The following is a 27,687-nucleotide window of genomic DNA, read 5'->3' as shown; positions in this document are numbered from 1 at the left end:
GCAACAGACACTTAACTCTCTCTGAGCCAAACACTCTAATGAATGAAGACATACAGCATATTTTATAGTATTTTGGAAATGTAGTCACATGTTTATACAGAGTTGCAGCAATAACGTTTAACACAAATCAATCACAGGCTGTACCCATTCAAAGTATACTTGTCACTAGTACAATACTTGTCATCTTGTGGTTATATCGATCACAAACTGTTGATCACAAACTTCGAAACAACAGGAACTTAGTCAAAAGCTCAAAATTTGCAATTCCGTCTTAACAATGTAATCATCAATATCAGTAACAGACAGATAATTTCTGTTTACAGAAGCTACCAAGTCCCCAGGAAACACATCCTCTCTCACTATTGTCAATCGTCTTTTTCTTGGGTATAACAGGAAGCACTATCAGAGCAACTTGAATGCTGGCCTCCAACTTCCTGATTCCCACAGCTTTGCAACTTCAGCTTATTCAGAACCCAAAAAAGCCAAGCTAAGCTTTTACTTAATAAAATATTTTGCACTAGAATTTATTATTAACTAGGATGTTCTCACCTGTTGGAGAAGATTATCATTGCTTGATATTTGAGTATTGAGATTGCTACCAGCCATTTGGCATCCTGAGCTAAGCTGTGTTGCATGCAGATATGACTGGTTCACCATCTTGGGCAAAGCAAAATATTATGGGGTTTGTAGACCTGACAAATGCAAGACAATAAAAATATTAGATCATCTTTGTCTCTGGGGAGGGGAAGGGGAGCTGATGTTCTGGGTTGATGCAAACTGTAGCTAGATGCTATGTTCATCTGCTAACATTTCTACTCTCTACAGTATTTACAACATGGCTGAAATTAGTTGGTGTAGGATGTTGCCCTGATGAAATTATGTACTGATGTTCTGGAGTGGAGATGATTAGTCTGCAACATTCACAAGCATCCATTCTTTTGGACTTCAATTTTACAATGTTTCCACATTGCCACAATTCCTGGACTAATAAAACCAATAATGAAGTAGAGATATGAATTGAATTCCATCTTTGCAGCCAGTGAATTTAAACTCTGTTAATTAGATAAATCTGGGACTAAAAAGATGACAGCAAGCAATCAAAATTCCCAACACTTGTGCAGTCTATATATGATTCCAGATCTATAGCATGTGCGTGTCCTGTGAAATGATGTCGAAAATGGCCGTTGTATCAGGCCACTAAAACAAAGCAAGTATTGTGGTAGACATGTTAAAACCATCTCCAACACAGTCGAGCATGCAGAGTCCTAATGAATATCTGCAGGCTTGGACCTGAATGAAGAGAATCTGACTGGTAGGATGGTCCGCTAACCTGATAGTGTATTTCTTACAGAACTGTAATTTTCAGCCAGCTTTGTAGACCATGTCCACAGCTCAGTAGGAATATCCACAGCTCAGTCACTGTGTAGACAATCCCCCATCTTCAGCCTGAGGGGCTCCCCCATTATTTTCAGTATCACTTTCATGATAAGTGATATAGATTAAATAACTCAAAACTGAAATTCTGTGACATTGTCGATCAGCAGCAATGGAATTGTATTCTGCCACATCTGCCACAAATTATGGTCTTGAACACCCGTTATTCTACCAATACTAATGAGCCAGACACTGTATAATGCAGCATGTTATGTATGCCAAACAGTGAACTAACAACTCTGATCAAAGCTCTGCAGCCCTGCCGAAACTAGTTTTTAATACTGATGTAATATCTAATTAATTGGAAGAGGAGGCTCTAGAAAACTTTTTTTGTAAATGCAAACTTCACAGCAAGTGCCAAGTAAGTCTACCATCTTGCTGCCAGAAATTCTCAATGGCTGATTAATCTTGATCCTATCCTGTGTTCTTGACCATCATAGAACCAAGTTTTCAAATATGTGATATTCAGAAATGTCTGAATGCATTAGATCCAGTAAATGTCGTCTCAGATGTAGTGTTGAAGTCTTATAATCCAGAACTAACTACGTTTCTCGGCAACTTCTAGTTACAACTTTGACATTTGGTACCACAAACCGAATGTGGAAGGAACTCAGTGAGTCAAGCAGCATTCTCCCCCTCATACCCCCAATCTCATACATTTTGGATTTAAATTATAATAGTTTTTGTTTTATCGTGAAGTGGCTATATTTTAAGCTCTTTAATTTCCAAAATTCGGCCTTCTAATTCAGGGCAAATTGCTTTTGTAATTTTGTTTTTTAATTCTATTTAATGCTCGCAGATATTAAACTTTCCATTTAATCTTTTTAGACCATTTAGTTAGTGAGTTGATAATCTTGTCGACAAAACTGTTATGGTTGATTCGATCAAGAGTTGATGCAATAGGACACTAAATTATAAATAAGGAGGATCTTTACAATTATATGTTGAAGCAAGGTTCATTAATTCACTGAATTAAAGAAAACCATTGTATCTCAACCAAATAAACAGTGTGGCATTCTGTGCTTAACAGATAGTCTGCCTATGGTGTTGGTAACTGTAATCTGCTTCAAAAGAATTATCTTCTAAACTACATAACTCTTAATTTTTATTAAGAGATTATTCTAAATCATTCACTAGAAGGAATAGTTTCTAATTATCTGCTGTATAAAATTATTAGAACAATTGATTGCAGAAAATCTTAGATTGTTACAGCAAGAAATGCAGTGGTTTATTGGATTGCCATCAGCTCTTTCGACAAGCATTCCAGTTAGTCCCACATCCTTGCTTGTTTCTTTTTGAATTTCTTTATAAAAGCTCCAGTTATATCTGTGTTCCTCAGCTTTAGTGCCAGCCACTCGACAGAGAAAGGACACAATGCTGGAGAAAACTCAACAGGTCAGGCAGCATCTCTGGAGAACATGGATAGGCAACGTTTGGGGGAAGAGTCTTGATCTGAAAAGTCGCCTATCCACCACTAAATTTCTAAATTTCTCCCAGTCCTCTGATTTGCCACTTCTTCTGGCCAATTTATATGCCTCTTCCTTGGCTTTAAAACTATCCTTGACTTCCCTTGTCAGCCGCAGTTGAGCCGCCTTCCCAGTTTTATTTACTTTTATTTTTTTCTGCATCTGCAGTTATTTCTACTCAAGACTGAGAGATGCTTTGTTTAAGTTTTTTGAAGGGTACAGAAATAAAGTAAATAAATAGCGATGAGTTGTTCATTGAAGATGTGCCTTATTTTTCTCATTTCTCTTTTCTCATTTCGAAAAGGGGAATAATATGGAAAATAATAGAGGGATTTTTTTTTTTGGCTTTAAAATAGCAATGTAAGCTTTTAAAGAGAGGAAATTGAGAAAACAAAACTAAGAGTTCAGGGTGACAGTAGAGATAATGAGTAGAGTTCAGATTCAAGGCACAATAATCAGCAGGTGCTGGTGTCTGGAACAAAATAAATCGCTGGAAGAATTTGCAGGTCAACCAGCATCTGGAGGCAAAGGGGGAGTCAGAGTATGGAAAATTGGTATGAGTACAATGTGGAAGGCTCATTTTCAAACACCTATTGGGGCATTAATGGCACATGTAAAAATAAATGTGTACAATCTAATGGCAATGACAGAGTTGTAGTTATATAATTATGTGAATTATATATTCCAGGATACCTTTAGAAGAGAGAGAGGCAAAATAGATATAGAGGTGAGATAGCCCTAATTTTACAGCAAAGGATATCAGCAGTGGAGAAGAAGGATCTTGGTTCAGAAAAATCAAGATGCAGAATCGGTTTGGGTGGAGCAAAGAAACGATAAGAGGGAGAAAACATTGGTATGGTTGCAGATAGGCTTCTGAACTGAAATGTTAATGCAAGGTATAAATCAGGAAATTAAATGCATGTGCAACAAAGATGATGTAATAATCACTGGGTTTTCAGTCTCAATAGACAATCGGTGCAGGAGTAGGCCACTCGGCCCTTCAAGCCAGCACCGCCATTCAATGTGATCATGGCTGATCATCCCCAATCAGTACCCCGTTCCTGCCTTCTCCCCCTATCCCCTGACTCCGCTATTTTTAAGAGCCCTATCTAGCTCTATCTTGAAAGCATCCAGAGAACCCGCCTCCACCACCATCTGAGGCAGAGAATTCCACAGACTCACCACTCTCTGTGAGAAAAAGTGTTTCCTTGTCTCCGTTCTAAATAAAAATACTCCTTATTCTTAAACTGTGGCCCCTGGTTCTGGACTCCCCCAAAATCAGGAACTTGTTTCCTGCCTCCAGCATGTCCAAACCCTTAACAATCTTATATGTTTCAATGAGATCCCATCTCATCCTTCTAAACTCCAGAGTGCACAAGCCCAGCTGCTCCATTCTCTCAGCATATGACAGTCCCGCCATCCCGGGAATTAACCTTGTAAACCTACGCTGCGCTCCCTCAATAGCAGGAATGTCCTTCCTCAAATTAGGGGACCAAAACTGTGCACAATACTCCAGCTGTGGTCTCACTTGGGCTCTGTACAACTGCAGAAGGACCTATTTGCTCCTCTTGTTATAAAGGCCAACATGCCATTCGCTTTCTTCACTGCCTGCTGTACATGCATGCTTACTTTCATAGACTGATGTACAAGGACCCCCAGATCCCGTTGTACTTCTCTTTTTCCCAACTTGATGCCATTAGGATAGTAATCTGCCATCCTGTTTTTGTTCTCGTAGAGAGAGACAACATCAAAGTGGGAGCGTTCGACCCACAGGTTCACGGCACGCTTGCCCATTTACACCTTTTTTATTTCCCCAAATTCTCATCAATTGCCCCCAGATTGCACAACTCATCTAAGTACTAGGGGGAATTTTCAATGAACATCCCAACCTGCACTACTTTGGAATGTTGGAGGAAACTAGATCAGTGGGAGAATATGTAAACTCCACGCAGATAGGATTTGATTAGGATTGAACTTGTATCTCTGGCACTGTGAGACAGTGTTTCTATTGGTTGTTATTGTTCCATCCCAAATGTAGACTAGATCTCGTGTGGGCATTAAATTAGTACTAATTGTGTAAAAAAGTAAATTTATGTGGTATCGGAGATGGTTTTCTATATCAACATGCTTCGGAGCCAATGAGAAGACTTCTTTAAAAAGGTACACAAAAATACTGGAGAAACTCAGCGGGTGCAGCAGCATCTATGGAGCGAAGGAAATAGGTGACGTTTTGGGCCGAAACCCTTCTTCAGACTGATAGGGGGTGGGAGGGGGTGGGGGAGGGGGGGGGGGGGAGAAGGAAGGAAAAAGGGAGGAGGAGCCCGAGGGCGGGGGGATGGGAGGAGACAGCTCGAGGGTTAAGGAAGGGGAGGAGACAGCAATGGCTAGCAAAATTGGGAGAATTCAATGTTCACGCCCGCCGGACGCAGACTACCCAGGCGGAATATGAGGTGCTGTTCCTCCAATTTCCGGTGTTGCTCACTCTGGCAATGGAGGAGACCCAGGACAGAGAGGTCGGATTGGGAATGGGAGGGGAGTTGAAGTGCTGAGCCACCGGGAGTTCAGGTAGGTTCTTGCGGACTGAGCGGAGGTGTTCGGCGAAACGATAGCCCAACCTCCGCTTAGTCTCACCGATGTAAATCAGCTGGCATCTAGAGCAGCGGATGCAGTAGATGAGGTTGGAGGAGATACAGGTGAACCTTTGTCGCACCTGGAACGACTGCTTGGGTCCTTGAATGGAGTCAAGGGGGGAGGTAAAGGGACAGGTGTTGCATTTCTTGCGGTTGCAACGGAAAGTGCCCGGGGAGGGGGTGCTACGGGAGGGACGGGAAGAATTGACAAGGGAGTTGTGGAGGGAGCGGTCTTTGCGGAAGGCAGACATGGGGGGAGATGGGAAGATGTGGCGAGTGGTGGGGTCACGTTGGAGGTGGCGAAAATGGCGGAGGATGGGGAGAGAGAGCAGTGTTGCGGGGTATGGAAGAGACCCAGGGTCTCTTCCATACCCCGCACCAGGGTCTCTTCCATACCCCGCACCAGGGTCTCTTCCATACCCCGCAACACTGCTCTCTCTCCCCATCCCCGCACTCGCAACAAGGGCAGAGTCCCCCTAGTCCTCACCTTTCACCCCACCAGCCGGCAAATACAACAAATCATCCTCCGCCCCTATCAGTCTGAAGAAGGGTTTCGGCCCGAAACGTCACCTATTTCCTTCGCTCCATAGATGCTGCTGCACCCGCTGAGTTTCTCCAGTATTTTTGTGTACCTTCGATTTTCAGGCATCTGCAGTTCCTTCTTGAACACGAGAAGACTTCTTTGACTGGTATTGTGTAATGAGAAATGTGGTTCATTGATAACAAATGAGACAATGGAGAAGAATGTTCCTAATATGATAGAAATTTATATAAAGTTTCAAAGTTCAATCTGAAACCAGTCTTGTATCTGAATAACAGAAAATATGAAGACATGAGCAATGAGTTGGCTATGGTGGTCCAGCAACATATGTTACAAAATATATCAAATTAATACATGGTTTAAAAAGGAAAAAAGTATAACACTTTTAGTTAAAAGAACGACCAATTGGAGATAGACACAAAAAGTTGGAGTAACTCAGCGGGACATCTCTGGAGAGAAGGAATGGGTGACGTTTCGGGTCGAGACCCTTCTACAGACTGGTTAGGGGTAAGGGAAACGAGAGATATAGACGGTGATGTGGAGAGATAAAGAACAATGAATGAAAAATATGCAAAAATATAATGATGATAAAGGAAACAGGCCATTGTAAGCTGTTTGTAGGGTGAAAATGAGAGGCTAGTGTGAATTGGGAGGGGGAGGGATAGAGAGAGAAGGAATGCTGGGGCTACCTGAAGTGCGAGAAATCAATTTTCATACAACTGGGCTGTAAACTGCCCAAGCAAAATATGAGGTGCTGTTCCTCCAATTTGCAATTAGCCTCGCTCTGACAATGGAGAGGACCGAGGACAGAAAGGTCTGTGTAGGAATGGGAAAGAGAATTAAAGTGTCCAGCAACTGGGAGATCAGGGTGGTTCAAACGGACTAAGCGAAGGTGGTCCGCGAATTGATCGCCCAGTCTGCGTTTGGTCTCGCCCATGTATAAATGTCCACATCTTGAACATCGGAGACAATAGATGAGTTTGGAGGAGGTGCAAGTGAACCTCTGCCGAACCTGAAAGGACTGTCGCTGTTCCTGGACAGTCGAGGGAGGAGGTATAGCGACAGGTTTTGCATCTTCTGCGGTTACAGGGGAAGGTACCTGGGGAGGGGGTGGTTTGGGTGGGAATGGATGTTAACCAGGGAGTTGCGGAGGGAATGGTCTCTGCAGAAGGCGGAAAGGAATGGAGATGGGAAAATGTGGCTCATGGTGGGATCCCTTTGGAGGTGGTGGAAATTTCGGAGGATTATGTGTTGTAATGTGGAGATATTTTCCAGCTTTGCAACCAAAAGAAACGGAAGATAGTATTAGATTAGAGGAAAAGGCTTATTGTCAAATAAACCAATAAGATTAAGGGTTTGATAAGTTTCAGAATTCAGGCAAGAGTACATTACTTTGTTGACCTGTGAAAAACAAAAAAATATATAAGAGCCTCTATCAGTGCATAAGAATTAAAGATTTAGCAAAAATTATGGTTTCATCTGAGCTATGATGTCACATTGGGGAGTAATGAGATGGCAACAAAATAGAAATACAGATTTTTTTTAAATCTTAGAAATTATGAGATATATCAAGGATTGAAAGAAATTGGCATCAGTAAAAACAATAATATTGTAAGAGGAAGTTTGATATTTCAGAACCAAATAACCTGCATTCTAGGTTTTGAAGGAGTTGGCAATTAATTGGTGGATGCAGTCGTTGTCGGCATCTCGTTTTCTTACAATATTTCTGGAGTCATTCAGCCATCGTCAATAATCTCAGATCAAACCACCAGCCCCATTCCCTTCCTTATTTCTCTGGAACTATTCTCTCACATATTACTAAAGCTTCGTAGATTTTAGAACAATTTGGAAAGTAGCAAATGTCACCCATTGCCTAAAAAAGAGAAATAAAACCAGTCCTCAAAATAATAGAATAGTTAGTCGTACATTAGTCTAAGGCAAAATACTGGAACCGTTTATTAGGGAAATGATAACAAGCCAGTTGGAAAATATTTATGGGATTGGACAGGGTCCATACAACTGTTGGTATTTTGTGACATTGCACCTGCAGAACAGATAGGCATGAATCAGCGAGCATGGTGCATTTGGATTTTAAGAAGGCCTTTGATAGGGTGCCACATTATTGGAGCATGTGGTATTGGGGACAATTTCCTGCAACGGGCTGAGGATTGGATAACAGATAAAAATAGATAGCAATAAATTGGTTATTAAGTCGTGGGTGGGGAGGAGCAGGGGGATGAGAGCCTGGGTGTTACAGATGTCCATGTTGGAGCCCCAGATATTCTTAATCGATATCATTGGTTTGGATGAGGGTTTCAAGAATAACATTATCCAGGTTTGCTGATATGCAGTTGGGTAGCATTGAGAAAGATGCAGAGAATCTACAGTGGTGATAAAAATGATAAATTGTCGAGCACACAGCAAATTGAATGTAATCTAGAAATTTGTGAAGGCTACATTGATTCACTTTTTAAAAGCTGCGGTAAATTAAAAAGGTGTTGATATTCAAAGGAATCTGAGAGCGGGGGGATGTCCTTTTGTGCAAATCGGTGGAAGATGATATGCGGGTTTTTGGCTTTTTGTGCAATGGCTTTGAGGACAAGAGCAGAGACATCATACTCCAACTAAAAAGGTCCCATCTGATGAAGGGTGTATTTGTGATGCCATGACGTTAAGGCGTTTGTGATGCCATGAGTGACACATTGGTTCATTATGTCTGTGAATTTGCAAGCACACTTTCATCATGGCTCGGACATTTACATTATTTGAAAGGACTGAAATCTACCTTATTTGAATGGATCCTGGAGTCACGGTGATGAATGTCAGAGGTCCCAATGCAGCATTTGGTTATGGTTAATTATGTATGACTCTAGGAATCCAATTGTTCTGCATTGGTAGTTGACCCATTGGCCATCTGATGCTACAATGCCCTCCATAATGTTTGGGACAAAGACCCAAACATTTTTGTGTTGTATGTCTCTATGACATACCAAGTGTATAACGTCAAGTCAAGTTTATTCGTCACATACGCATACGGTAGGCCTTCTCATCGTTATCGGAGATCAGGCCCACCACCACCGTGTCATCAGCAAACTTGATTATAGAGCTGGAGCTGAACAGGGAGTACAGTAGGGGGCTGAGGACACAACCCTGGGGGGATCCTGTGCTCAGGGTGAGGGACGTCGACGTATTTCCTCCCATCTTGACTACCTGGGGCCTGGCGGTGAGAAAGTCCAGGACCCAGGCACACGGGGGTGTTCAGCCCCAATTCCAGCAGCTTCTCGGCCAGTCTGGTGGGGACTATCGTGTTGAAGGCTGAACTGAAGTATATGAACAGCATCCTCACATAGCCCCCCTTCTGGCTGTCAAGGTGAGAGAGAGCGGTGTGCAGAACCTGGGAGACCGCATCGTCCGTGGATCTATTCGGACGGTATGCGAATTGTAGCGGGTCCATGTTGCGAGGGAGGAAGGCGCAGATGTGTTTCTTGACCAGCCTCTCAAAGCATTTCATGACTACCGAGGTGAGGGCCACCATACGGTAGTCATTCAGACAAGCTGGGGAGGCATTTTTTGGTACAGGTACAATGATGGACCTTTTGAAGCAGGCAGGGACCAAGGACTTGGCCAGGGAGAGGTTGAATATTGTAGTGAGCACCGGAGCTAGCTGCGTAGCACAAGACTTAAGTACTCGCCCCGAGATGCCATCTGGGCATACAGCTTTCATTGACATGGGGCGTGTTGGTCGGTGTGGACAAATTGGGCCGATGGGCCTGTTTCCACGCTGTATGGCTCAATAGACAATAGACAATAGATGCAGGAGCAGGCCATTTGGCCCTTCGAGCCAGCCTATTCAATGTGATCATGGCTTATCATCCCCAATCAGTACCCCGTTCCTGCCTTCTCCCCATATCCCCTGACCCCGCTATTTTTAAGAGCCCTATCTAGCTCTCTCTTGAAAGCATCCAAATAACCTGCCTCCACCGCCCTGGGGCAGAGAATTCCACAGACTCACCACTCTCTGTGAGAAAAAGTGTTTCCTCGTCACTGTTCTAAATGGCTTACTCCTTATTCTTAAACTATGGCCTCTGGTTTTGGACTCCCCCAACATCGGGAACATGCCGGGAATTAACCTTGTAAACCTATGCTGCACTCCCTCAATAGCAAGAATGTCCTTCCTCAAATTAGGGGACCAAAACTGCACACAATACTCCAGGTGTGGTCTCACCAGGGCTCTGTACAACTGCAGAAGGTCCTCTTTGCTCCTATATTCGATTCCTCTTGTTATGAAGGCCAACATGCCATTCGCTTTCTTCACTGCCTGCTGTACCTGCATGCTTACTTTCATAGACTGATGTACAAGGACCCCCAGATCCCGTTGTACTTCCCCTTTTCCCATGTTATGTTTGGGACACATGGGTTCACAGGCGTTTGTAATTGCTCAGGTGTGTTTAATTGCCTCCTTAATGCAGGTATAAGAGAGCTCTCAGCACCTAGTCTTTCCTCCAGTCTTTTCATCACCTTTGGAAACTTTTATTGCTGTTTATCAACATGAGGACCAAAGTTGTGCCAATGAAAGTCAAAGAAGCCATTCTGAGAATGAGAAACAAGAATAAAAATGTTAGAGACATCAGCCAAACCTGAGGCTTACCAAAATCAACTGTTTGGAACATCATTAAGAAGAAAGAGAGCACTGGTGAGCTTACTCATCGCAAAGGGACTGACAGGCCAAGGAAGACCTACACAGCTGATGACAGTAGAATTCTCTCTATAATAAAGAAAAATTCCCAAACACCTGTCCAACAGATCAGAAACACTCTTCAGGAGTCGGGTGTGGATTTGCAATGACCACTATCCGCAGAAGACTTCATGAACAGAAATACAGAGGCTACACTGCAAGATGCAAACCACTGGTTAGCCGCAAAAATGGGATGGCCAGGTTACAGTTAAAGTACTTAAAAGAGCAACCAGAGCTCTGGAAAAAGGGCTTGTGGACAGATGAGACGAAGATTAACTTATATCAGAGTGATGGCAAGAGCAAAGTATGGAGGAGAGAAGGAACTGCCCAAGATCCAAAGCATACCACCTCATCTGTGAAACACAGTGGTGGGGGTGTTGTGGTCTGAGCATGTGTGGCTGCTGAGCGTACTGGCTCACTTATCTTGATTGATGATACATCTGCTGATGGTAGTAGCATAATGAATTCTGAAGTGTATCCTATCTTCTCAAGTTCAAACAAATGCCTCAAAACTCATTGGCCGGCGGTTCATTCTACAGCAAGACAATGGTCCCAAACATACTGCTAAAGTAACAAAGGAGTTTTTCAAAGCTAAAAAAATGGTCCATTCTTGAGTGGCTAAGTCAATCACCTGATCTGAACCCAATTGAGCATGCCTTTTATATGCTGAAGAGAAAATTGAAGGGGACTAGCCCCGAAAACAAGCATAAGCTAAAGATGGCTGCAATACAGGCCTGGAAGAGCATCACCAGAGAAGACACCCAGCGACTGGTGATGTCCATGAATCGCAGACGTCAAGCGGTCATTGCATGCAAGGGATTTGCAACAAAATACTATACATGACTACTTTCATTTACATGACATTGCTGTGTCCAAAACATTATGGTGCCCTGAAATGGGGGGACTATGTACTGCTGTAATTTCTACATGGTGAAACCAAAATGTATAAAAATGGCCTTCATTAAAATCTGACAATATGCACTTTAACCACATGTGATTTTTTTTTCTATTACAAATCTCAAATTGTGGAGTACAGAGGCAAATAAATAAATGATGGGTCTTTGTCCCAAACATTATGGAGGGCACTGTATATGGGTTGAAATGGACTATTTCACCAATATTAGATAAGGTGCTTCTATACCTTTTATTTGTGTTTTTGAGCTTGTTAACGTACAAAACATTTAATTCCCTCAACCATTTGTTGTGTCTGTCCCAAGTTCTCTGAGGCAGATCTTGCATGTGACCATGCTCTTTGGGGAGTTGGCATCTCAGCCACTCTCTCTCTTCCTGCCCTAACTATGATTCACTCAACCCCAATGGTATTAGTATTTGGTATTGATTTATTATTGTCACGTGTACCCAGATACAGTGAAAAGCTATGTCAATGTGCTATCCAGTCAAATTATATCATAAATGAGTACAATCAAGCCATATACAAGTAAAGCAGGCAGTTCAAAGAAAAAACTACCAGAGTACATGATAGTCTTATAATATTACAGCTTTACGGTTGAAGAAAAAGTCCAATGGGATCAGTTGGAAGATCAGGACTACACCTATCTTATGGAAGGGTGATAACAGTGCAGTAGAAGCTGTTGCTGGTTTATATTGAAGATACAGACAAAATGCTGGGTTAGCAGCTCAGGCAGTATTTCGAGAAAAAGAATAGGTGATGCTTTGGGTCGGAACCCTTCTACAGAAACTGGTGTTCTGTTGTTTCAAACTTTCGTATCATCTGCCTGCTGGGAGAGGGGAGAAAGATAAAGAGACTGGGGTGAAAAAGATCCTTGATTATGTTCGCTGCTTTCTGAAGGCAGTGTGATGTAGATGAAATCGATGTTGGAGAGGCTTTGTGTGATGGACTGCAAGACATTCACAACTGTCTACAATTTCTTGCGGTCTTTGGCAGAGTTTTGCAAAACCAAACTGTGATGACTCCTGATAGGATGCTTTCTATGGTGCATCTGTAGAAATTGGTAAAAGTCATGAAGTGATGCTGAATTTCCTGAGGGAACAGACTTCGAATGGCTCTCTTGGCTGTAACTTCAATGTGGTTGTGCATGCCCTGCCTTCAAGATAGGGAATATGATATGTTTGTGGCTGAGAGTTTGGGCTTCATATAAAAGGAGAGTGCTGTACCAAATGAGAGAGGAAAGACAGGTGGACGGGAATCACGGTATTAGATATAGATGAGCTTTTGGATCTGCACTGTCCATCTGCTGCTTTAGATTTGCTAGCATCGATTATATCAGCATCTTTGCAAGAGAAAGGGAAGTGTGAAACTAGTATCTTGGAATATATCGAATGATATGCCTGCTTGTATAACTGAACTCCTTAAAGCTCCATTGATAATATAAACTGGTTCTGTTTCTCAAACAGACTTCGGAAAACATCCCATTGTGTTCAGTGCTTCTCATGTTGATGTTGGCCTTGTCTAAATTTAGTATCTTTTAAGCTGTTCTTTTCTCTTTCCAAAAACAACCTTAATTTCTGACACATTATTATCACAATTGGTTAAAAATTCACACAAAGCGGCAAAGTACATCTGCCAAATATTTATCAGGAAATCTAATAAGACATGTTCCTTATTGTTTCAGGGTATATTATTGTAGAAAATTATTTGTCAATACAAAAGTATTGTACTTCCAATAAAATCATTACTTTTGCTACATCCTTGTCTAGTTAATTCATTTACTACATCACTCCTGCCACTAAAGAGCCCATGTAAAACTTTCACCATATTCTTAACTCGTCTTCTGATTATTAAGAAATTCAAGCAAGAATAGGCATCTCAACCTGAGTACCTGGTCCATCATTCTTTCAGACAAGGCTCTGTATGGCACCTTGTCTACTCTCCTCCTGCCTGTGTTTATTTCCCTTAATTCTCCTGGTATGTAAAAATCTTAAGGATCCGCAGCTTTCTGCATAAAATCACCTGTTGAATCCCAAATTAACAACATTATTCTGAGATTCTTCCCCTTGGTTGCATCAATGAGGTTCCCCCATATCTTTCTAAACTCCAGCGAGTAAAGGCCCAGTGCCGTCAAGCGCTCATCATATGTTAACCCACTCATTCCTGGGATTATTCTTGTAAACCTCCTCTGTACCCTCCAAAGCCAGCACATCCTTCAGATATGGTGCCCAAAATTGCTCACATTACTCCAAATGCGACCTGACCAGCACCTTATAGAGGCTCAGCATTACATTCCTGTTTTGTATTCTAGCCCTCTTGAAATAAATGCTAGCATTGTGGTTTACCTTCCTTACTACCAATTCGACTTGCAAATTAACCTTTTGGGAATCCTGCGCTAGCACTCCCAAGACCTTTTGTACCTTCTGGATTTCTGGATTCTCTCCCCATTTAGAAAATAATCTACGCCTTTATTCTTACTATCAAAATGCATGACTCCTCATTTCCATCTGCCACTTTTCTGCCCACTCTCCCAACCTGTCCCTTCTGCAGAGTCCCTGTTTTCTCTACACTATCTGCCCCACCACCTATTTTTGTATCATTTGCAAACTTGGCCACGAAGCCTTCAATCCCCTCATCCAAATCATACAACATGAAGAGTAGCGGCCCCACCACCGACCCCTGCAGAACTTCGCTCATCACTGGCAGCCAACCAGAAAAAGCCCTCTTTATTGCCACACTTTGCCTTCTGTCATCCAGCCAACCTGCTATCCATGCTAGTATCTGCCCTTTGATACCATGCCCTCTCATCTTCCTTAGCAGCCTCATGTGTGGCAGCTTATCAATGTCTTTCCTGATGATGAAAATCTAAGTGAACAACATCCACTGACTCTCCTTTGTCTCTCCTGCTATTTGTTTCTTCAAAGAATTCCAGCAGATTCGTCAGGCAAGATCTCCCCTTCACAAAACCATGCTGACTTTGGCCTAAGTTTTATCATGAACTTCTATGTAACCTCATCCTTTGTAATGGACTCTAAAATCTTACCAACCACTGAAGTCCAACTAACTGGTCTATAGTTTCCACTATTCTGTTTTGCTCCCTTCTTGTGCAGCGGGGTAATATTGGCAATTTCCATTAGTCTGGAAATTAGCTTTTGCAATACTATCATCACACACAGGCAGATGGCTGGTAAAGGATTGCATTCCAAAAGCCTGGGTACATGTTGTAAATTCACCTTTTCAGTCTGATGTATACGTGTGCCATTCGAGAAAGCTGAAGGGAGTTAAAAGATTTCATTTTTTAACAATGAAAGGCGAATAAATTGGAGTGGTGTTCACTAATACCTGTGGAGCCAAATAGCAGCTGAGGCTTAGCTTGTTATCTCTGTTCTCCGTAAGTAGTGGTATCTTAAGCTTCGGAGAATATCCAGACAAAATAATGCACAATCTTTTGGAGCATTTTGGTCATGAACACGAGGTGATGTGAGAGCTAATGGGTACAGCTAATCCCATGCTTTGCTGTCACCATAGCAACACGGATCAATTCACAGATTGAACTGGTCTCGGGTTTTATTTCCAAAATATCTGCCAGATCGGATTCTCAGCCCTGTGAATATAAATGTGTATTGCAACTGTTTGAAACAGCAGATTCATAAAATGGATTTTAGTTTATTTGGCTCCAATACAAAGAATCCCCAAAAAGCATGCTAATCGGGTATTTCAAAGAGTACGTTGGTTCCTTTTTTTGATTTCCTTATTCACTTCAAGCCCACAGTCATTTCTTCCCTACAAATTGGTGCTACATTTTCTCCTTTGGACCAGAGTGAAATGAGTCCAGGTTATAAAATTGATTTAAAAGTTAAAAAGTATTCAAACAGTGTCCATTTTGGTAACAAACTTGCTTCTGCCAGGGGTCTCAGCTCAAAATAATTTTTTTAGGAAATTTGAAAGGTCAGAAATGTCATTTTATAGAGCTATACTGCACTGAAGCAAACCCTTCAGCCCACTAAAACAGCTGACTATCAAATAATTACCTGCATTTATCCCATTAACTCACACTTAGTCCATGCTTTGCTTTACCTTGGAAATTTCACTGTTCATCCAGATGCTTCTTAAATGTTTGAGCGTCTCTGCCTCCACCACCTTCTCGGCCATTGCGATCCAGAATGCAACTGGGTTGAAAAAGTCCCTCTTTGCCAGAGAAGGTAGTTAAGGCAGGTATAATAACATACAAAATACATTTGGACAGGTATGTTAATAGGAAAGGTTTAGAGGGATATGGCCAAAATGCAGGCAAATGGGACTAGTTTAGATAGGGCATATTGGTCAGCAAGGATGAGTTGGGCCGAAAGTGCTGTGACTTTAACTTAATGCCTCGAGTTCATTCTAAACTACTTACTTCTCACCTTAAACTTATCCCTTCAGGCCTCAAGACACCTCTGTCAAGGGAAAAAATTTCGTGCAATTCCCTTGTAATTTTAAATAAATCTATCAGCTCACCTTTCGGTCTCCTCTACTCCAAGGAAAACATGCCCTGCTTAGCTAGTCTTTACTTGTAACTGAAACATTCCGACCTGGGCAACATCCTGGTGAATCTCCTCTGCTCCCACTTCAGTTATATCATTACTATCTAAATGGCATCAAGTTGGGAAAAGGGGAAGTACAACGGGATCTGGAGGTCCTTGTACATCAGTCTATGAAAGTAAGCATGCAGGTACAGCAGGCAGTGAAGAAAGCGAATGGCATGTTGGCCTTTATAACAAGAGGAATCGAATATAGGAGCAAAGAGGTCCTTCTGCAGTTGTACAGAGCCCTAGTGAGACCACACCTGGAGTATTGTGTGCAGTTTTGGTCCCCTAATTTGAGGAAGGACATTCTTGCTATTGAGGGAGTGCAGCGTAGGTTTACAAGGTTAATTCCCGGGATGGCGGGACAGTCATATGCTGAGAGAATGGAGCGGCTGGGCTTGTACACTGGAGTTTAGAAGGATGAGAGGGAATCTCATTGAAATCCAATCCAATCCAATCCAACTTTATTTGTTAAGCACTTTAAGACAACCAATGTTGACCAAAGTGCTGTACAGAAGGAAAAACAAGACATCATAAACAGACAACATAACAGAACATAACATAACAGCTCACATAAGGCGCATAAATCACATATGAAATACAACAATAAATCAAAAGACATAAAACATGAGTAAAAATAATAGCCATGCAATAAGCAATCAAAATAAGAAACCAATCAAGCAAATAAAGTCGACATCTTACTGGGTATCAAAGGCCACGGAGAAGAGATGGGTTTTAAGAAGAGATTTAAAAACAGACAGAGAAGAGGCCTGTTTAATGTGGAGAGGCAGATCGTTCCATAATTTGGGTGCCGACACAGCAAAGGCACGGTCCCCTCTGAGCTTCCGCTTAGTTTTAGGCCCACTCAGGAGCAGCTGATTATCTGACCTGAGAGAGCGGGCGGGTGTATAAGGGTGTAGAAGCTCAGATAGGTAGGGCGGGGCAAGACCATTTATGGATTTAAAAGCAAATAAAAGAATTTTAAAATGGATCCTAAACTGAATAGGCAACCAGTGGAGTGAGGCTAAAATGTGCGAAATGTGCTCATGTTTACGTGTGCCAGTTAAAAGACGTACAGCTGCATTCTGTACCATCTGGAGACGGGCGATGGAGGACCCACTAACCCCCACATACAGTGCATTGCAGTAATCCAGCCGAGTGGTAACAAAGGCGTGGATTACCGTCTCAAAGTGCTGCCTTGACAGAATTGGCTTTATTTTGGCCAGCTGCCTCAAATGGAAAAAGCTTGATTTAACAACAGCCTTGATCTGACTGTCAAATTTAAGCTCAGGGTCCAATTTAACCCCTAGGTTTGTGATGCTTGGTTTGATATACTGGGCCAGGGAGCCCAGATCTACAGGGGGGGCCCCAGTGGTGCCACCAAAAACCATTACTTCCATCTTTTTATCATTAAATTTTAAAAGGTTCAGAGCCATCCAGGCCTTTATGTCGTTGAGACACTCAAGTAACAGTCCGACAGAGTGTTCATCCTTCTTTTTAAGAGGCACATAAATCTGACTGTCGTCTGCATAAAAGTGGAATGAAATTTCATGTTTCCTAAGTATGGAACCAAGTGGGAGCAAATAGAGAGAAAAGAGGAGAGGGCCAAGAACTGAGCCCTGTGGGACCCCACACGAGAGAGGAGCAGAGGAGGATACAGAGTCCCCAAGGCTGACACAGAAAGTTCGATCAGCCAGGTACGACCTGAACCACTCCAGAAACATATAAGATTGTTAAGGGCTTGGACATGCTAGAGGCAGGAAACATGTTCCCGATGTTGGGGGAGTCCAGAACCAGGGGCCACAGTTTAAGAATAAGGAGTAAGCCATTTTGAACAGTGACGAGGAAACACATTTTCTCACAGAGAGTGGTGAGTCTGTGGAATTCTCTGCCTCAGAGGCGGTGGAGGCAGGTTCTCTGGATGCTTTCAAGAGAGAGCTAGATAGGGCTCTTAAAAATAGTGGAGTCAGGGGATATGGGGAGAAGGCAGGAATGAGGTACTGATTGGGGATGATCAGCCATGATCACATTGAATGGCGGTGCTGGCTCGAAGGCCCAAATGGCCTACTCCTGCACCTATTGTCTATTGTCTATTATCATATTTTTCCTCAACTGTGCCGACTAAAATGATACATAATGTTCCGGCTGTAGCCTAACCAAAGTTTTCATCTTGAATAAAGACCTCCTTGCATTTACATTTGATGCCTTGGCTAATGGTATCCTTTAAATATGCTGCCTTCACCACATTATCCAACTGTCCTATGACCTTCAGGAACCCTTGCATTGCACACCATCATCCACCTGTTCCCAACTACTATGTGTGGCCTTTCCATTCATGATACCTCCTACCCTTATTCGTCGATAATGCATACCTTTGTCAGGATAAAACTTTATCTGCCATTGCCCTGCCAAACTTACCAGCTGATCATTATCATTGTGTGGCCTATGTTGGCACTGAACGCAATCAACAACACCACAACTTTCAAGTCATCAGCAAATCATAACTCTTATATTGGCATCCAAGTTAATGTATATACCAACCAGCAGAAGGGTCACATTGCCAATCCCTGTTACACACCACTGGTCAGAGGCTTCCATAAGAACTGCCTTCCGTAGAAAATCCAACATTAAAAATAAGTGCAAAATTGAAGCTTATAGAATTGGGAGTAATTTACTGCCATGGGTTGAAAATTGATTTGAGGACGAAAAATAAAGTGTAGGACTAAATAGGTCTTTTCCCGAGCGACAGGTAACGGCTAATGGTATACCATGGGGGTCAGTGCTTGAATGCTGCCTATTTACAATATACATCAATGAGGGAACTGAATGTGATATTTAAAGGAGGGTCTCAACCCTTTTCTCCAGAGATGCTGCCTGACCCGCTGTTTTATTCCAGTATTTTGTGTATATCTTTAGTGTAAATCAGCATCTGAAGTTCCTTCCTACACAGAAAAAATAGAAATCATATTATTTAAATGGCGGTGGATTTGGAATTGATGCACAAAGTGATCTTGGTGTTCCTGTATGTCAGTCACTAAACAGACATATCATAAAGCAAGCAGCTGAAATGAGAAATGGTACACGGGTTTAGCAGTTGGACATGGTCCACAAATTATGGCTTTGTTAGCATCTTTTATATTCTGAGAAATGAACAAATGAGATGCTGCCTGTCCCGTTGAGTTACTCCAGTACTTTGCGTCTATCTTCAGTATAAATCAACATCTGCAGTTCCTTCCTACACAAATGATAAAAAGGTACTTAGCAAATTGGGGATGCTCAAGATCCTAGTTGTAGGAGTGTAAACATGAGAAGGTTAAAACCTGATGGAGACAACAGACAAAGGATGGAAGACGAGGCTATGGTGGAGTTCAAAAATATGTTGCTCAACAGAGAAGCACAAAAGATAGATGTATGTGCTTGTCTGAGTTAGGGGAATGGGGGAGAATAATTTTGGGTGATTGTCAGGATTATATTGAGTAGAAATTAAGAGTGTCTGGGAGTGAACATAAACCAAACGTAATGTTAGGTTAAACTAATCTCTGCCTGAATGTGATCCATATCCCTCCATGTGCCTGTCTAAAAGTCACTTAAATGTTACTATCGTATGTGCTTCTGCCACCAGCTCTCTGTGTTTAAAAAAAAATCGCCCCACACCTCTCTCAAACATTCCCTCTCTCACCTTAAAAAGGTTCTGACTGTCAACTTTGCCATGCCTCTCATAATTGTGCATACTTCTATCTCTGACACATGAGAGCATGTTGAGATGGTTCTATTGTGAAGCAATTGGGATGTGGTTGAAGATTTCAATAGATATGCTGGGCAGAGATAGACTTAAATGATGTTTATAATTAGAAATTATTGTGATGATCATTATCAAAAATCTATCTATATCATGAGAATTTTATTTTGGTGTCAAGATGGTACCAAGCTGTGAAGTTTGGTTTCGGGCCTGTACCTGAAGGATGGTTTGTTGTGGGGAAGAATTTGAGCTGGTGCTGTCGCTGAAGACGATGGCTTTGTCCAGAAATGTTTTATTGAAGGAAACTTATCAGTTCTAACATTTTTGGAGATATTGGAGGGGTCAGCAGAGGAGCTGGCAGTGGAGATGGAATTTGGTATTATCTTGTATGGAAGCTGGTGCTTGGATGATATTTCTGAGAGGGTGGTAGCATTGATAGGACAGGAGAACATTATCACTGATTGTCAAGATGAGTACAATCCTACTGAGGTGTTGGAGGAACCAACATGGGACAGTCGTACATGTCAAAGGTTGCCAGCATGTTAAGGGTCACTTGAATGACATTTATGTATGGTTACAAGAGTGGAAGGAATTGAAGGGATTTGGATGTTAAAGCATGGTTTGGATTAGCACAGATCTGGGAGAAGGCAGCTGTTCTGTAATTTTGGAGGTAAGGGAAGATTCTTTATAACATCAGCTACCAGCTGTAAATGGGAATTAGTTTTAATGCTGTGATAAATCTAACAACTTCACAATTGCTAATAAGTTTACTGTTAAATCTTAAGCCTAGTAGAGACATCAGTTTTAGCAAGTCCGGTTATGGAGCAAAATAAATGGTACAGCAATAAGCGAGTTCGGTATTCCGAAAAACGCAAGGAATCATGCAATTTGTCAAAGGTCGAACACTATGTAGATTCAGTGAGTATAGTTTGGGTCTGATTTATTTGTCTTTTTGCAGTTGGCGACTGGGGGTGGGGTGTGGGAGACCGGGCGGGCGGGGGGTAGACCCTCAAGCGCTGCCGAACTGCCACCGGACCGTCCCCGGTCACTTCCCCCCGCCCCACTCGAGTGTCCCAACCCCGCCTGGGGGGCGGCTGGAGACATCTGGACTAACGAGACGCCGGCCCCCAGGTCCAGCCCGGAGAAGCGCCAACCCCAGCTCACCTCCGCCTCTCCAGCCGGGCCAACCGACAGCCCGGACCGACAATATCAGCGGCCACAGACCCGTAGAGCCCACAGACCTACAGCCAGCTCCAACTCCAGCCCAACTCCGCTCCAACTCCAGAGGAACCCGCTACTGGATGGGCTGCTACGGCGACAAGTGCCAGTTCGCCCATGGCCTCAGCCACTACAAGCCGTACCTTGCACACCACCGGCTTCTGCCTCTACAGTACCCGCTGCCACTTCATCCACAACCCCGAGGATGAGCGAGGGCCCCGGCCTCGCCTGCGCCAGAGCGCCAACCTGGGCTCGGCCTCCTCCGGCCCAGCGCTAAACTGGGCCGCGCTGCGGGTGGCCTTCAGCCCCAACCTGGAGTTAGAGCTGGCCCGGACTCTGTGCTTGGGGCTGGGCAAGGGAGGGGGTGGTGGTTGCTGCTGCCGCTAGCACCACCATCACCGACAGTAACCGCAGCTCCAGCGGGCGCCTGGCCTTCCATGGCCGTCAGGAGCCCATCCGCAGACTCTCTCTCCGACCAGGACGACTCCAGCAGCAGCGGCTCCGAGTCGCGCGTCTTCGAGAAGAGCCGGCGGCTGCCCATCTTCAGCAGGATCTCGGTGTCGGACTGAGGGGAGGGGGGTGGATTTGGAAGGCTTCCGGGGCCAACCCAGCGTGACAGGCAGAGCCGAGCTGGAGCCAGCTGCTGCAAGTCCGGGGCCGCCCCGCCAGCCCAGGACCACCCTGGACACCTCCGGACATGGACGGGACACTGAGGAGGGGACGGGGTCGGCCCAACAGTAACTCAACGGCACCCGCCGTGATGGAGAGCCGACCCTGACCTCGACTACGGACGAAACGCAAGCCTGCACACAATGCAGCACCACTATTGCCAAGACTGCTTGATATCTAGTGACCTATAACCTGGGCATGCGCAGTCGGAATACCGAACTCGCTTATTTGTGGAGAATCGTAACTTGTGCTACATCTTATTTTACTCAAACTGCTGGAATTTCTCATGAATTAATAATGATCTACATTAGATCATTTTTAATTCTTTGTATTTCCATTATTTTCAGTCCAACTTGTGAATGTTTGGGACTATTGCCAGTTGTTTGAGGAACGCAACAGAACAAAACTAAAACCAAAGCCTGCCCCTGCCTGACATTCCCAGATGTTTCTAATAGAAGTCATTGTATGTTGATCAAAGCATTGCCTTCCTTCCTCCATCCACACCCCACATTTGGCCAAGTTTGTAATCAAATATGTGTTATATCGCAAGCATTTCCACTGCTCTTAGCCAGACTCATTGAATTGAAGGTGCAACTATTTCTATGTTTTACTTTCAGCATTTGCAAATACAGGTTTAAAAGTTTCATATGACTGACATTTTATAGATACAGCATGGAAACAGGCCCTTCAGCCTATTGAATCAACGCTGACCATCAATCACCTATTCACACTAGTTAAATGTTATCCCACTTTCTCATCCACTCTACGCACTCGGGGCAATTTTACAGAGGCTAATGTACCTACAAACTTCTACGCCTGTGGGACATGGGAGGGAACTGGACACCCGGAGGAACTGGTCACAGGGATCAACATGCAAACTTCACACAAACAATATCAGGATTGTATCTGGGTCTCTGACGCTGTAAGGCAGCAGTTCTACCAGCTGTGCCACTGTGCTGCCCTCTTAGCCGAGGTTTAAAGCAGGGGTCGGCAACTTTGTTCTGCATAGGGGCCAGGACGCATGTCTGTGAGCGGATGGCGAGCCACATCTATCACGTGTGCACATGGATCCTGCCCCCATCCCGCCCCGGATGGCAGGCATCAAATCACATGTTCACAGAAGGTAGGCAAAAATGCTGGAGAAACTCAGCGGGTGAGGCAACCTCGTGCAATTCTTGTCTCACCCGCTGAGTTTCTCCAGCATTTTTGTCTACCTTCGATTTTTCCAGCATCTGCAGTTCTTTCTTAAACGTGTTCACAGAAGGTGCGCGGCCATGCCGGCGGCTTTGCGCAGGATGCGGTACAGCCAGAGCTCGGCCGCTGCTCGGGGCGCCCGGCCGCTGCTCGAGACGCTCGGCGGGCCGGATGATTACGGGAAAACAAATCCGCCTGCAGGCCGGATGATTTCGGGTTACGGGCCGCATTCGGCCCGAGGGCTGTAGGTTGCCAACCCCTGGTTTAAAGCTATTTATAATTGTGTTTTTATTCCAGCTTGTTGGTGAGTTTTTACCAGTCATTGCTTATTGATAGAAATTCTATGGAAAAATACTTTCAGTAAAATATACTCTCTTGGAATAAAGGAACACAGGTTTTATCACTACAATATTAATGGCTGTTCCTTCAATTGCTTAGGATCTATGCTTTAGGTTTCGTTCAGTGAACCTCTCTGCCTATCTCTGTATCCGTAAGGTATTGCTTCATATCTATTTTCTGACCACAATTTTGGATGCATGCGCAAATAATAGGTGTTAAAATGGCCCAGTGTACAATTTTGAATGTTCACCAGAACATGAAAGACTTTGGGATGTGTTTTTACGTTGAATATGTTCTTAACAGCATCACTCAGCCATGCAGTGAGATTTTAGTTTCATTGTGTCTATCTTAATGTGCAACTCCAGTACAAATATTGTTGTTGTTGTTTGTACAATGTTATTCACTGATCATCCTTTTAAGAATTCTTGTTGTACTTTAACATGGCTGCTCTGTCAGGATCTTTGAGTGTCTGAGGACCTAGCTGATTTTGAATTTAAAAAAAAAACAATTTTTGTGAAGTTTAAACATTTTCTGTATACTTACCAATAAAATGTCAAACAATATAAATGTAAAAAATAGAGATATTGTGGCCAAGTTTATTCCTTTTTTATTCAAATAGAATTTTAGAAACGTTTTCTTAATTTTTCTGAAATTAATGCTTCTTTTCAAGAGAATGGTGGTTGGGTTCCTCTTTGAGGGTGAGGGGTGAGGAAAGTTTATTTTGTAATATTTGGGGTGTGTGAAATTGAATTGAATAAATTTTATTAGCCAAGTATGTATACATACAAGGAATTTTCGTTGGTGCTTTGCTCGCAAGGATAACAACACGATATACAGTAGACAATTAAAAATAAAACATTATAATTTAAACATGTGAAGAATAAAATGAAATACCAGAGCAAATGGAGGCTACAGACTTTTGGCTGTTGAGTAGAGCTACTGCTTGTGGAAAAAAGCAGTTTTTATGTCTGGTTGTGGCGGCTTTGACAGTCCGGCGTTGCCTTCCAGAGGGAAGTACTTCAAAGAGTTTGTGGCCAGGCTAAGAGGGGTCAGAGATGATCTTACCCGCTTGTTTCCTGGCCCTTGCAGTGTACAGTTTGTCAACGGGGGGAAGTTTGCAGCCAACAACCTTCTCGGCTGATCGAACGAAGCGCTGCAGCCTCGAATGTCATGCTTGGTGGCTGAGGCAAACCAGACCATGATGAGAATGTGAGGACAGACTGTGATGGCTGTATAAAACTGGACCATAATTGCCTGTGGCAGATTGGGTTTTCTCAGCTGCCACAGGAAGTACATCCTCTGTTGGGCCTTTTTGACGGTGGAGTCGATGGCCTCCCATTTCAGGTCCCTGGAGATGATGGTTCCTAACCATCCATAAATGACTCCACAGATGTGACTGTGGTGTTGTTGATGGTGAGTAGGGGGAGGGGAGGGGGAGCTCTCCTAAAGTCTACAATCAATTCCACTGTCTTCTTCTGTCGTATGTCTTTTAGACCTGCAGCTCCGTTGAGGCATGCCAGGCTAACGTGTCATCGTCCAGGTCAATCAGACCTCGTTCACCATTCGGTGGCCGGTGTTTGGGGAAACTGGTGACTATGTGCTCCACTGTCTGTGTTGGGTCCCCACACTCGCAGGAGGCGCTGTCCATGAGGCCCTCCATAGCGTCCGATGCCTGAATAGCCTAGATGGTTCCGCTGACTTCCACTGGTCTCTCCATCTCATCTTGACCCAGGCGGCCTTAGAATCGTCAGATAGGTGCAGGAGTAGGCCATTCGGCCCTTCGAGCCAGCACCGCCATTCAATGTGATCATGGCTGATCATCCCCAATCAGTACCCCATTCCTGCCTTCTCCCCATATCCCCTGACTCCGCTATCTTTAAGAGCCCTATCTAGCTCTCGCTTGAAAGCATCCAGAGAACCTGCCTCCACCGCCCTCTGAGGCAGAGAATTCCACATTCTCACAACTCTCTGTGAGAAAAAGTGTTTCCTTGTCTCCGTTCTAAATGGCTTACCGCTTATTCTTAAACTGTGGCCCCTGGTTCTGGACTCCCCCAACATCAGGAACATGTTTCCTGCCTCTAGCCTGTCCAAACCCTTAGCAATCTTATATGTTTCAATAAGAATCCCTCTCATCCTTGTAAACTCCAGAGAGTACAGCCCAGCCGCTCCATTCTCTCAGCATATGACAGTGCCGCCATCCCGGGAATTAACCTTGTAATGGCCCTGTCTCACGGTGCAAGTCCACCCACGAGTGATCCCAAGTTTAAAACACATCAAACTCGTGGTAATCACGTAGAATTAACGTAGCGGGAACGTCGGAACTCGTAAAGCCAACGGCAAGTACTCGAGTTGTACAGAGCAGTTCTTGGGCTTGCGTGGCAAAGGGGTGCCGTGACTTGAGGCGTACTCGTCGTGGTGTCTCTGTGACGATCTGTCGGAGGAGGTGGGATTCACTGGTCTGTGCCTTTCTAGAGAGGGCCAGCGTGGCTGCTTCTCGTCTGATGTTGGCTGAGGCGATGCCAGCGAGGACGGGCAGTTGGTTTACTGGGGTGGCTCGTAGGCATCCGGAGACAGTCCGCAGGGCGCTGTTGAGGGCAGCATCCAGCTTCTTGGCATGAGGGCTACGGCACCAGACCGGGGCGCAGTACTCGGCGGCTGAGAACATTAGGGCCACTGTGGACATGCGCAGTGTCTTCGCCGTGGCTCCCCATGTGGTGCCGGCTAGGTGGCGTATCAGTGCGGCTTGTCTTTGCCTTGGCACCTTCCAGGTGTTGTTTGAATGACAACGTTCTGTCGAGCTTCACGCCGAGGTACGTGGGGACGGGCTGGGACCGTAACCGGGCGTTATCCACCATGACGTTCATCTCGCGGGTCGCTTCCCTGTTGTTGAGGTGGAACATTGAAGATGTTATCTTACCCATGCTGAGCTTAAGGCGCCAGTTCCTCAGGTATGAAGACATGAAGATGTTCATGTCTTCAGAGAGGCCTTCTGCTGCTTCCCAGGATGGCTTACTGAGTAGGATGGCCAAGTCATCAGCATAGCCATACTTCTTTGACTGGGTTGCAGGCAGATCATTGATGTAGATGTTGAACAGCATTGGTGCCAGCACTGAGCCCTGTGGGACGCCTTTCTTAAGATTCCTCACCCTGCTGCATTGCCCGTTGCTGGTGTGTAGCCTGAAACTGCGGTTGCTCAGCATCTCCATGATGAAGCTCATCACGTGCTTGTCTGGGATGGTTTCCAGAAGCTTCATGTGTAGTCCACGCAGCCAGACAGTATCATATGCAGCTGTGAGGTCCAAGAAGACAGTGCCTGCCTTCTCCCCTGCCTGGAAGCTGTCCTCTATGTCTTGGTCCGCCGTTGACCTACCGCTTCGGAAGCCAGCCTGTTCTTTAGGCAGCTGGGGGTCGATCACTGGATTGAGACGTGTGTGAAGGAGACGTTCCAGGAGCTTGTATGGAACACACAGCAGTGAGATGGGTCGGTATCCTTTGGGGTAATCGCTAGGTTTGTTTGGCTTCGGCAGAGCGATCACCTTGGCACGGCACCAGATCATTGGCTGCTTCAGGCAGCAGAAACACGTGGAGAGGAAGGAGCACAGCCAGTCAGTTGCCTTCTTGCCTTGGTGTTTTATGTATTCTGTGTGGATGCCGTCAGTGCCTGGTGCCTTATCGGTTTTCAGCCGTCGGATGGCCTGCTCGATTTCTTGTGTTGTGAAATCATGGGATAGGTTGGAGTCGCAGCTCGGGGCCCTGTGTAGCTCATGGACTCTCGCCGATGTTGTTCTGGTGAAGTCCTTGTCTGCGTTGGGGAAGCAGCCATTGCTCAGCAGTAGCGATGCGATGGAATTTGCAGTGATGGGGCACTGTGCTGGGGTTGTCGACCTGCCCATCAGCTTATTCATGGTCTGCCACGCCTGGCGGCCGGAGTGTGTGAAATCAATTGATTCCACTGTCTCTGTCCATCTTTGCCTGCGTTTCTCATTTAGTTGCAGATTAGGTAGTTCGCTGCTTAGACCCAGTCTTTGCTGGTTTGTGATTCTGTGTGGGCGCGAAGTAGGTCTTCACATTCGTCATCCCAGCAAGGAACATAGGCTTTACGTACACCGCGGGGGATGCAGCCAGCAGCATCTTGCAGTATGAGTCGTAGGCATTGTTCAGGTTGGTGGGGCGTGGGTGTGGGAGGCCAACGGCTGCCTTATTCACTTGTTGTGTGAAGCCGACCCAGTTTGCTTTCCGGAAGTTCC

The 27,687-nt window shown here is 44.3% G+C and overlaps 1 protein-coding gene across 5 annotated transcripts in view; it reads left to right on the top strand.

Moving 5' to 3' along the window:
- znf292 (zinc finger protein 292) overlaps positions 1-27,687 on the top strand; it is a 128,203-nt gene that overhangs the window by 55,513 nt on the left and 45,003 nt on the right. The window lies entirely within an intron of this gene.

Source organism: Amblyraja radiata, chromosome 8 (genome assembly GCF_010909765.2).
Source record: "Amblyraja radiata isolate CabotCenter1 chromosome 8, sAmbRad1.1.pri, whole genome shotgun sequence".
Lineage (NCBI taxonomy): Eukaryota > Metazoa > Chordata > Chondrichthyes > Rajiformes > Rajidae > Amblyraja > Amblyraja radiata.
The sequence above is the reverse complement of the archived record's forward strand: the minus strand, read 5'-3'. Positions and strand labels throughout refer to the sequence as shown.